At 43.4% G+C, this 12,126-nt stretch overlaps 1 protein-coding gene across 1 annotated transcript in view; it reads left to right on the forward strand.

Annotated features, from left to right (window-relative positions):
* PARVA (parvin alpha) overlaps positions 1-12,126 on the forward strand; it is a gene marked incomplete at both ends in the record, with an annotated part of 183,503 nt that overhangs the window by 15,412 nt on the left and 155,965 nt on the right. The window lies entirely within an intron of this gene.

The following is a 12,126-nucleotide window of genomic DNA, read 5'->3' on the forward strand; positions in this document are numbered from 1 at the left end:
CTCTTGGTTATATACCTGGGAGTGTGGCGTTGCTGGCTCATAGGCCAACTCTATGCTTAACACGTTGAAGAACTGCCAGGCTGCACTATTTTACCTTCCCACCAGCAGTATATGAGGGATCCAGTGTCTCTACATCCTCACCAGCATTGGTTATTATCTGACTTTTTTTTTTTTTTTTTTTTGGCGGTACGCGGGCCTCTCACTGTTGTGGCCTCTCCCATTGCGGAGCACAGGCTCCGGACGCTCAGGCTCAACGGCCATGGCTCACGGGCCCAGCCGCTCCGTGGCATGTGGGATCTTCCCGGACCGGGGCATGAACCCGTGTTCCCCTGCATTGGCAGGCGGACTCCCAACCACTGCGCCACCAGGGAAGCCCATATCTGACTTTTTGATTATAACCCTTCCAGTGGGTGTGAAGATTACCTCATTGTGGTTTTCATTTGCATCTCCCCAATGGCTAATGAGGTTGAGCCTCTTTCCGTGTGCTTTTTTGACCATTTGTAAGTCTTCTTGGGCACTTAGGCTTTTTAAATTCCATAGAGTTCAGTGCACATCTCCTCCATCCTGAGCATGATGAGCGCCCTGCCTGACACCCAGAAAGGTGCACCCCGGGGAAGTCTCATCCTCCCATTTTTTAAATGTTGGCTAGGAGCACTGGAGACATGCTGCGTCTTGTATAGGTGCATCTTCATCTTGCAGAATGACTGTATTCCTGAAATATTTCCTGTGAGGCAAATTGTCATCATCCTGTTATACCACTGACTTGCATTATTAGAAATTATTTGGCTGCAATACAGTTTTAACCCCAAATTGTTAAAGAAAACTTATACCAAGAAACTAGCAAAGATTTAAAACGTGTACATTTAAGTGAAATGTGGAAATTCTTGGTGATATACCATTGCTTTTCAAATAATAATAATAACACAACAGTGACAATAATTACATAAGTGCGTTGTGCAGTTATGGGCCAGGCAATGCAGTAGAGGCTTTACATGTATTAACTTATTTGATCTTCCTAATAACCCCATGACATAGATATTATTAGCATCTCTGCCCCTTTACAGATGTGGAAAGTGAGGGACAGAGAGGCCAGGTAACTTGCCCAAGGTCAGGGCTGGTGTCCTGCTTAAGGTAACACTAGCTGCTGTACGGATAAGCCCCCAATTCTCAGAAACTTAACATCATAAAAGTATATTTCTTGCTTATAGCAGAACCCGATGGCATCGTTATTGATTGGATTGCCTTCCATGTGGTCATTCGGGGATCCAGGCCCCTTACCCCTTATGGCTCTGCCTTCCTTCAGGTTCTTTGAGTCCTCACCCATCAGCCAGCTAGTGAGAAAGAGAACAAGACTGCAGTGGGAAGTTTTTATGGGTCAGGTATAGACATCCATATCACTTCTGCCCACTTACCACTGGTCAGAGCTCAGTTATGGGGCCATACCTACATGTACGAGAGACCAAGAATCATAGTTGAGTTGTCTGCCCAGAGGGAAAGGAAAGGAGCTTTGGCAAGTGCATGCGTCATTTTGCTATTGCTAGCAAGTGGAAGACATGGGATCTGAACACTGGCAGTTTGGCTCCAGAGACTAATTCTAAACTAGCACATTCTACCTCCTCACTGTGAACAGTGGCTCAAAGTCTGAGAAAAATGTAGAAGGTCACATCAGTTTTTGCTCGGTTTTCTTCCCACCTGTAACTGTATTTGGTTGCCTGGATGCTGTGCTTGGAAATTCTGTCAAAGTTGCTGTCTTTCAGAAAAGAATAACAGTGAGAACTAATATTAATTGAGTGTTTGCGCACTTTACATGTTCTGCTTCTTTTAATCTTCACAATTAACCCCAGGAGATAAGGAGTTATAATTATTCCCATTTTCCAGGCGAGGAAGATGAAGAGAGAGCTTGGTTATGTGTCCAAGGCCATATAAGTGTGTCGTGTCTCTGGGCTTCAAAAGCCCTCACACAGGACCACTGTGCAAGGTAGGGGTTGAAGGGAAGAGAAGATGAGAAAGCCACATACACCGTAGGTACCATTCAAAACGCAGCCAGAACCTTGTTTGGATCCTGCTTCAAACAAAGCAACTTCTCTAAGTCATTTACGAGACAATTAGGAAAACGTAAACATTCGCAGGAGATTTGATGACATGAAGAAGTTATCGTTAATTTGTCAGGTGGGAGGATGGTTACCTTAAAAGGCAAAAAAGTCCTTATCTTTTCGAGATACATACTGAAATGTTTATGGACGGCAGGATCGAATGTCTAGGATTTGCTTGAAATCATGCAGTGTCTGTGGAGAAAAGTGGCCGCGAGTTGTCAATTATTGTAGAATGATGATGGGTGCATGGAGGATTGTGGTACTAGGCTCTCACTTTGGGGTCTATTTGAAATTTTCCATAATAATTACAATAAAGGAGACTTTGATGAGTCAGACTATAACGAATGGACTTCCTCTAGCCCCCTGGATGGTAAATGAAGTGCTGGGGGTGGGCTCAGAGCACTGAACACATTTGCTGGAGAACAGCTGAGCAGCCTGGGGTGTTCTGTAAAGCAGGTCTTCTGGGACTCCGGAAGCCATGGTTTTGAATTGAGATTCAGTGCCCAGAGACTTGAGCTCCTGAAAATGAGCCCCAGGGCCTCCAAAAGGCAGAAGCACAGGCTTCCTGGGTGAGGAGAGATTGGGCCAAAGTCGGGCTCTGCCCTGGCCAAACGGCCTCAGCACAGGCTCCTCGTGCAACCTGTGAAGAACCTCTTGCTGAAAGGTACGGCTCAGCCCCAGGCCCCAGCTGCACTTTAATCAAACAGTGAAAATCCATCAAAGACGTGGCCTCCTCAGACAGCCCGTTCTCCCGAGTCCCAGGTGAAGCCAGCTCTTGGCTGGCTGCGGGCCAGGAGGAAGGTGGGCTGCAGGCCCTCCCAAGCCCCTGCCTAAAATCAACAGCCACCGCTCAGCAGCCTGGCTTCCAACCCGATGCAAATTAAGCCTGGCATTTGGAGATGGTATTAAGTGTCCTAAATCAATATTCTAGAGGTAGGATCAGAACAATTAAAAACTCTGATTTCCTCCTCAGATCATTGGAGTATATATGCATATGAGTTGTTCAGTTCATTTTTAAAACTCAGCAGGTTGAGAATGATGTGGGTCTGCTTGGTGATGCTCTGAACATAGTTCATTCCATTCTCAGTAGCTCTTCCTATTTTTACACGTATCCAGTGAATGTCAAGCACAGAGGTGCTTTCATATATGATGTCACATTTAATCCTTAACAGTAACTGTGGGAGGTCCTGTCATGTCCATTTTACAGGTGAGGAAACTGAGGCTCAGAGAGATGAAGTGACTTGCCCAAGGTCTCTCAGCCACTAAGTGGTAGAGCAGGGATGGGAATCCATTTCTTCATACTCAAATCTAATGCTTTGCCCACCTGGCTTTTCTGAATAGTGTTTATTTTTCATTCGCCAATAATAATAACTAATGATGAATAAAAGAGTAACCATAGTAACTGTTTATTTATTTACAGTTTCTCTGGCTTTAAAGGTGCTGGCTGCTTTTCTAGTTTGTCCATTTCATCAACAAACGTTTATTGAGAGGCAGCCTGGTAGGGAGGTTTCTAGCTCTGGAGCCCCCCAGCCTGCCTGGTCCCACCACACACTGGCTGCGTGACCTGGGATTTCTCTCTGAGCCCCAGCTTCCTCATCTGCAAAATGGGATATTACTAGTACCCACCTCACAGGGTTGTCACGAGGACTAAAGGAATTGGTACTTGCGAAGTGTTGAAACTAGAGCCTGACCCTCACGGGGAGTTCCACATATATGAGTCCCTGACAGACACTGTGAAGGCCCTAGAGAAAGCTGTGTCTTGACTCTCATGGACTTTACCTCTTATGTTTAGCCAGATGATATTATTGCTTTTATTTTTATTAAACTAGCTAAATGTGTTTATAGTAAAAAAAAAAAAAAAAAAAAAAAAAAAAAAAAATTCAGAGCGGCCAGAAATATAAACTGGAAAGTGAGGGCCCCTTTACTTTCCGACTCTCAGGCTTTCAAGATGATAGTGTATCCGATGATGACGATCATAATTGTGTAGTGTCAGATATTCTCTCTTTTGTAAACATATATACTCTTTCTGTTCTTATAGATCTGGGATAACATTGTAAAGAGTGCTCAGCAGTTTATACTTTTCATGTACCCATTTATCTTGAGTATCTTTCACATATGGATTTACCTCTTTTTTTTTTTTTTTGCGGTACGCGGGCCTCTCACTGTTGTGGCCTCTCCCGTTGCGGAGCATAGGCTCTGGACGCGCAGGCTCAGTGGCCATGGCTCACGGGGCCAGCCGCTCCGCGGCATGTGGGATCCTCCCGGACCAGGGCACGACCCCGTGTCCCCTGCATCGGCAGGCGGACCCTCAACCACTGCGCCATCAGGGAAGCCCTACCTCATTTTTTAATAAACATTTTTATGCACTGCCTGGATGTGCCATTGTTAAATTTAACCAGTTCCCTATCAATGGACATTTAAGTTTTTTTGTAGTATTTTGCTACTCCAAACAGTGCTGAATTGTATAGACTTGCAAACAAGAACATTCTATACCTGTTTATCTGTACAATAAATTCTTAGAGGTGAAATTGCTGAGTCAAAAATTTGTTTTACGTTTGAATTTTGTTGGATGTTACCAAATTGCTCACTAAAAAGGAAATACTAGGGAAGAAAAACGCCTACCCAAACTTTAAAACTCTTGTTTCTCTTTAAGAATTCACACTTGAAAAGAGAGAGTAGAAACAAAAAGTTATCCTGAACTGTAATTTTATTGGAAATGCTTTTCCTTGGCCACACATTTTTAGGCATCAAATTCTCAGACTTGTGGTAGAGATAGAGTGTTCTGGATATCAAGGCAAAATTCTGTGTGTTCTTAACTGTCTCACCACTCCCAGGCCCGCTGTCCCCATTCTCTGAGGGAAGGATTTTTGTTTTCTCCCTTCAACTTTCGGGGTGAATATTTAGAGGTTTCACACTCTTCTGGAATGGATGCCCTTTGCTGCAGAGGGCCCAGATTTCTCACTGGTGGAGAAATTCACAGAAGAGCATCCCCAAGCGGATGGCTGAAGCCAGGGTCTTGCTAAGTGTCCCACAAGCCTCTCTGCCTCCTTGAATCCCTCCAGGCCCGGAAACAGCTGGGTGCTGCCAGCTTCCTTCCTTCTGTCTCCAGCCCCTTTGGCAGGGAGAGATGGGACTTGTTAACAGACTGATTTCCTTTTAGGGACGACTGCCCCACCAATCCCCAGCCATCCCAGTGACGAAGGTAATAAATTGCATCCAGGACCACAGCGAGGAGGGGAGCAGAATGACTCATGAGCCCCTACATCCTCCCGTTGCATTCCAAGAGCTGCCTTCCTCAGGGCTTAGATCACTCCCTAAGAACAACGCCCCGACCAGGCTACGGAGGAGGAGGGCCAGCTGCTGTTTGCTGACCTGGCTGAGGGGGACCCAGTGAGGGCCCTGGCTGGAAACAAGTCCTGGATTTTTCTTGTGGCCTTGTCTTTGAATAGGCTGCTGACCCTGGCTCCCCCTGGGAACAAGACCCAGTGCATTTCTGCTCTCAAGGGTCTCACAGTCTAGCCTCTAGGGACCCCTGTCCTCCTGTGTCTCGCTAAGTGCCCTGGAGGAAGACACACCTAAGAGCTTGGTGACCCTGGGCAAGTCACTTCATTTCTCTGAACCTCAGTTTTCCCCTCTGCAGAAAGGATGAAAAGAACGTGTTATCTATCTCTAGTGTTGTTAATAATGAATAAGCTAATTCATGTCAAGTGCTTGGCTTGGAACCTGGCACACAAGCGCTTAATATTAATTGCTGTTGTTACTACTATTTCTACCGTTCCTCTTGACCCATTTTGCAAATAAAAAATTGGAAAATGTGGTTGGCTGTAGCTCTCATCCCTGCCTATGATTTGTAATAGTAAGAGTGAACATTTATGTAGAGCTTATTGTGTTCCAGGGCCTTATGTATGTTGACTCATTTAATTCTGCCAAACCTAATGAGTCACTATGAGACAGGTTCTATTATTATCCCCATCTTATGCATGAATAAACTGAGGCACAGAGAGGTTGAGCAACTAGCCCATAGCTGGTAAATGGTGGAACAGTGGAGCCAGGGTTGAAACCCAGATTATCAGCTCTAGAATCTATCTTCCTAACCACTGTGTCTTCCTGCCTCTCAGTATATGTTTGTATATTTCTATAGGAAAGTTTTCCAAAGATATAACAGTTAAGTGACATTTATTTTCCTCTTTTTGCTTGCATTAAAAAAAAATAAAACATGTTTTTTCTTATAATAGCAATAGAGCGTTATAAAAAAATTTGAAAAATATAGAAGAGAAAGATGAAAGTATCTACAGTGTTACCACCTAGACCAGTGGTCCACATAAAGGGCCAGTTCTCTTTTATTTCCAATCCTTTGTGGACTGTGATGTCGCACTGTGTGTGACTGCTGTGCAGCTCGTGTAACCTGGAATTCTCCATCCCAGTTTGATAGCACTCAAGCTGGTCTGCACCCTGTTCAACTCTCAATTCCGTGGGACATGCTTTTGGATGTCGCAGCAATATCAAATTGCTAAAAGTTTCCAAATGCATACTATAATATTATTTTCTTTATAAACAGTTAACACAGTTCGCAGACTGGTGCTGGTCTGTGAATCACACTCTCAGTTGCATTGACATCGACAGACAATGTTTCCACTTAACATGTTTATTTTCAGTATTTTTCTATTTTGGGGGGTTTATTTTTAGTCTCTACACATTTCTTTTTCTCACTACATTTCCTGTTACAATGTTACTGTAAACAATTCTTGAGTATAATCTTTAATGCTATGATATAATAATGATAATATTCCATCTGAAAGATGTACCATAGATTACCATTCTAGTCCCTCTAGCATGGAGTTTAGTACGTTCCCAGTTATTTGCCATGATAAAAATATGATGTTGAACTGTTTTAGTATATTTACTTTTCCATATTTAATATTTCCATAGGGTAGTTTTCCTAGAATGGAATTACTGGATCAAACAATATGAAGCCTTTTAAATTTCTTGATAGTTATTACCAAGTTACTTTCTAAAAGGGATATGCCAATATATGCTCCCAGCAGGAGTCTATGAGAGTGTCTGCTTAACGACATCCTTTTCTGCATTCCTTATTATAATTTAATTAATGGGAACAACCTTAATTGTTTTTAATTTTTTTGATTACTAGTGAGATTGAACATTTTCCATGCGTGTAGCCATTTATATTTCCTCTTTTGCTTTATACTCAGTTGGGCACTAGAATAAAATGTTATTGCTTTGAACAGATTTCAAACTATTTTAGATTGGAAGCCAAGTAAATCCGTGCATAACGTCTGTACGTATTGATGTATGGTATCTCCATTTTCCAGGTCCTTCCCCTTTTCTCTGCTGCCAGAATTGGGGGATGCCTTTATATGGTCTTGATGGTCCCCATCTTTAGAATAACCCATCTGAATTCATACCAAATATACGAAGCAAGTATACAGGACTGTTTTTTGTTTGTTTTGGTTTTTTTGGCCGTGCCATGCAGTTCGTTGATCTTGGTTCCCCAACCAGGGATTGAACCCGGGCCCCCTGCAGTGAAAGCGAGGAGTCCTAACCAGTGGGCTGCCAGGGAATTCCCTATATGGGACTGTTATGATCTGAATGATTTTGTCCCCCCAGATTCATATGTTGAAATCCTAACCCCCAAGTGATGGTGGTAGGAGGTGGGGCCTTTGGGATGTGATTTGAGGGAGGTTAGTGCCTTTATAACAGAGGCTCCAGAGAGAGCCCTTGGTCCCTTCCACCATGCAAGGACACAGTGAGAAGGTGCCAGCTATGAACCAGGAGGTAGGCCCTCACTGGACACAACCACGCTGGTGCCTTGATCTTAGACTTCTAACCTTTAAGAACTGTGAGAAATAAATTTCTGTTGTTGGTAAGCCACCACATTGATGGTATTTTGTTACAGCAGCCCAACAGACTCAGGGACGTTTCTCAAGTATTTCCAATGATTTCCTTAGAAATATTTTTTCTCTCTTTTTTTCTTTTTCTTTTCCTTTGTGTGTGTGTGTGTGTGTGTGTGTGTGTGGTTTGTGCCTCTTTTGTAAGTATCGCAAGCCAGCTTGAATGAATCAATTTTGAAACTACTGATCCACTGGAATTTCTGACACATTTTTGTTAATGATGGGGAAAGTAGGAAGAATTTTTGAAATCTGGATGATTTCAGGGAACTCTAGATGCCTGAACACAAATATCTAACTGTATTGCTGTGTGCTGTACTAGCAGTGTAGGCAAAGTGAGGCCTGGGGAGCAGTCTGGAGTCTGGCCATAAACGTTGACCTGTATTTCCCTTAAAGGGATTGGTTGAGACCTGTTTGTCCTCATGATATGAGAAATATAATGAGCTAATACATGTTCAGACACATAGAGCAGTGCCTGGCACATAATAAGCTCTCAATAAACATGAAGCCATGAGCTGTTGCCCTTCCTTACAATTTCAAAGGGATGTCAATGTGTATATTCTGCTTCATTGCAGATAACATGCACAAATGTACATAAGAAAGAGCTTGTTTTCCTCCTGGGTCTGGCCCTCCATATGAAACTTTAATACCTTCCTGAGTTTGTGATTCAGTTGTTGAGTCTCCATGCTGGACCTCAACTCAGTCCCAGAAACCGGAATACATTTTCTGATGCTGATGGTAACTTTTCTGTAATGTACTTGGCACAGTGGAGAAGGTGTTTCTCAATCCCGCTCTGTAAGCCATGGTTAGCTCTGCCCACTAAATCTTTGTGTAAAGCACACGCCATCAACCCCGCCAGCACATGTCTTGACTGCCTTCCTCCCTCCTCACAGAGGCCAGTGGGGTGGGGGGCAGCTCTAAGATCCTATCCACTTTTCTCAGTTTCCTCTTCTCTCTGTCTTTCCAAAACTTCTTTATGAAACCCCTACTCCACGCTGCCTTCTTTACTCTCCTCCCTCTTCCTTCCTTACCTTTTCTATTAATCGGAACAGCGTAGGGGGAGGGGAATCCTCTTGCTTTTCCAGTTTTGCCCTGAGCAGCCTGAGTCTTTGGTTTTGAGGTCACCTGGATGAGGAGCAGGTGCCCTGATTTGTCCCCTAGTGGGCGATGGGACACTACACAGCCCTCAGGGGGAGCTAAGTGTCAGAGGCTGATCGTCAGAGGCTGATCGGAGCCTCCTCGCCTTCCCAGTGCCCGGCCAGTGCTCTGAGCATTTCACCTATGGCCTGAGGGGTTCTGATGTGAGATCCAGACAATATCAGGCCAAATACTTGAAGTATGTGTTCAACATTTATATAGTGGGGATGAGGAGAAGCTGGTATTTATATAAATACAGCTAGCAAGCCTGTTTCTTTGTCTTCAAAATAAGGGATTACACGTGTTTGTTTTGCGTGATTTTTTGAACTAAGCAACATCTTGGAAAATATTAAAATGGAGTTTAAATTGAGTTACTCAAATACGTCACTTATTCCCACTAAATAGGTCTAATGGCTAGGGTTAGTTTTGTTTCTAAATTTCCGCAGACCTGGACCTGCTGACTTCAGGCTCCTGTCAGCTGGGTTGGTGATGTGGCCTCTAGTTACACCTTGCAACTTGCACATTTGGCAGTGCAAACATCTTCATCCAAGATAGCTTTCCAAGAGGACTATGCCTCCCCCCGCCAACCTCCCACCAAGTGCATTATCTTCTTTGACATAAGGGGGTCAAATTATACTTTATCAGTATGGGAGGGGTGGAAACCCGAGTTAACTGGTACCATATTTCCAATTTATTCCAGGGATGTTTTAACATTTCTTATAAACTTGCACCCCAAGCAGCCGTCTAGCTGGCTCACCATTTAACATGGCTCTTTTTTTTTTTTTTTTTTTAAATCATTGGGAAATGCTTAGATAGGAGGCTGGCCAGAACCTCAGTTACGGCCTCTGCATAGTATGTTTATTCATTTGTTTAGCAAACACCGAGTACTATCCCAGCCTGGATTACCTTTGGGTCTTAGGGTTGTGGGTGACAGCAAGATATGCTGGGGCTCCAGTGCTTGGAGGTAAAGGGCTCATGATTTGAGAAGATCAGCCCGTTTGTTGCAGGGATGCTGGTACATCCACACCCTGTTCCCTGTGCATACCAAGGAGGATGTCAGGGTCCCAGGAAAGGGTCCAGTCCTAAAGGGATTCAAGAGTACACTCCGTCTCAGCAGGCCCGAGATGAGGGAAGAGGGAAAGCCCTTCATATTAGAGCCCAATCCAAGAACTTGATGCTGCCGGCAGTTGGAATTGCTTTTGTATCCTAAGTCTTCTGCAGTGGAGCCATCCCTCATGGGCACAGGATGGCAGCTGGCCAGGGCCTTGTGCCAATCATTAGGTGGGGACTGGAAAGAAAGCACTGAATTTGGCCCCATTTGGGGCAGTGCGGGTGGCCCTGCTTGCTTCCAGCTGTGGAGCTTGAGTCATCAGAGGCCCTGGCAGGGGGCTTGGACATGTAGCCAAACCCAGAGCCTTTTTGGTCCCGGCACCTGACCCTGGCCATCCACATCTTTTCTGGAGCTTAATGAGCCATTGTCTGAAGTCACCGAGGAAGGCTGTGGAAGGCCGGGGAGAAGACCTTGTAATGTAATTGACATGGTTCTCACATGGTCCATATGGGAACAGTAATGAAAATCACTCACATGTGCCTGGTTTTCCAGTTTACAAAGGAAGGAATTTGGGCTGTGTTAATTACCAGCTGGGTATCTATGTACAAACCACTTAAACCCTTTTAGCCTCAGTTTCCTCATTTATAAAACGGGGATAATAAAAGTTACTGCCTTGCCCATCTAATGGGTTTTTTATTTGAGAGAGTGAAGGACAGGGCAGGAGGCTGAATGCGACACCAAAAAAGGGGCTGGGACAGGTCCGGAGGAAATGCCAAGGATGCTGTTTTTGACTCGAGAAGCAGGTGAGATGGTAAAGAAGGGTATTCTGTTCTTCAGGTTGCCTAAAATTGCGTGGTATACCTCTCAGTGGGAACTGAAATTGCATTGTTCAATTCAAATCGTATTGTAACTATGATTTCCCTGATTACAAAAGTAATATATGCGTATAAGAAAACATTTAGAAAAAATATTAAGTATCAAGACAAACATTAAAATAAACCACACTCTTTTTACTGTTAATATTTGGATGTTTTCCTCTCTCTCGTTCATATATCTAATATTTTAACAATAAAATAAGAATCATACTATATATTCAGTTATGGAACTCAAGCTTTTTCAATGTAATTTGTACACATAAATGTTTTTAGCTTTGTTTTTATAAAATTAGAATCATGCTGTGTATCAGGCAGGGTTCTCCAGAGAAACAGAACCAATGGGAGATATATGTGTGTATGTGTGTGTGTGCATAAATATATATATACACACACACATACACATAACATACACACATACACATACGTATTAACAGATACACACACATGTATATATATGAAGAGATTTATTTCAAGGGCTTGGTTTACATGACTGTGGGCTTGGCAGGTCTGAAATCTGTAGGGCAGGCCAGCAAGCTGAATACTCAGGCAGGAGTTAATGCTACAATCTTGAGGCAGAACCTCTTCTTCTTTGGGAAATCTCAGTTTTTGTTTGTAAGGCCTTGAACTGATGAGATCTGCCCACATTACAGAGGGTAATCTTCTTCACTTAAAGTCAACTGATGGTAGATGTTAACCCCATCTGCAAAATACCTTCACAGCAAAATCTAGTGTTTGATTAAGTAACCGGGTACTATGGCCTAGCCAAGTTGACACGTAAAACTATCACATATGACATACCCCAACTTTGTATTTTGATCTTTTTGCTTCCCATGTCATGAACATTTTTTCACAGCAGCATCAAACATTTTCTAAGAGCTTGATATGACTCTATTGTTTTTTTCACCAAATGGCTTTACCGTCATTTGTTTATAAATTTCCCTGTTGTCAGATATTTAGGTTGTATCCAGTTTCCACTGTAGATGTAACATTGTGATAAACATCAATGGGTACATCTTCTTTTTATGTATTCCTTATTAGTCCCTAGGATATATCATTGGCAGAGA

The sequence above is a fragment of the Hyperoodon ampullatus genome, assembly GCF_949752795.1.
Source record: "Hyperoodon ampullatus genome assembly, chromosome: 7".
In the NCBI taxonomy this organism is placed as follows: Eukaryota; Metazoa; Chordata; class Mammalia; order Artiodactyla; family Ziphiidae; genus Hyperoodon; species Hyperoodon ampullatus.